This window comes from Arachis ipaensis, chromosome B3, assembly GCF_059453495.1.
Source record: "Arachis ipaensis isolate K30076 ecotype BB chromosome B3, ASM5945349v1, whole genome shotgun sequence".
NCBI classification, from domain to species: Eukaryota; Viridiplantae; Streptophyta; class Magnoliopsida; order Fabales; family Fabaceae; genus Arachis; species Arachis ipaensis.
The window spans coordinates 75,996,881-75,997,541 of NC_142438.1; positions in this window are offsets into that span (position 1 = coordinate 75,996,881).

Below are 661 nucleotides of genomic sequence, written 5' to 3' on the forward strand. Positions count from 1 at the left end.
AATGGCGCAGGGTAGAAAGAAACTCCCAGGGTCCTCGAGTTTGGGAGGAAGTCCCTTCTGGATTAGTGCTCTGTATTCCTCAGTGAGCAGTACAGTTTCATTGACTTGCCAATTCCTCTTCTTGTTGATAAGTTCCTTCAAGAACTTTGCGTACAGGGGCATTTGCTCAAGTGCTTCAGCTAAGGGAATATTGATCTCTAACTTCTTGAAGATTTCAAGAAATTTTGGGAAGTGTTGGTCTTTAGTCTCCTTGTTGAACCTTTGAGGATATGGCAAGGGTGGAGTGAAGCTCATTCCCTGCCTTTGGTTTTTAGTTGGCTCTTCAATCACTTCCTTTCCCCTTCTTGATTTTTGTGGCTGATCTTCTTTTTCTTTGAGCTCTTCTGAGGTCTGCTTGCTTGCTGTTACATCTTCAGCATTGGCCTTCTCTTCTTCAGCTTGTTTCTTGTCACTTTCCTTTGGCTTCTTGGTTGCTTCTTCATCTTTCACCAGGACTTTTCCACTCCTCAGTTGTATTGCCTTGCACTCCTCTTTAGGATTAGGAATGGTGTCACTCGACAGTGAGCTTGAAGGTCTCTCAACAGAAATCTGTTTGGAGATTTGCCCAATTTGCCTTTCTAGGCTCTTCATGGAGGCTTCATGGTTCTTGGTTGTCATTTCT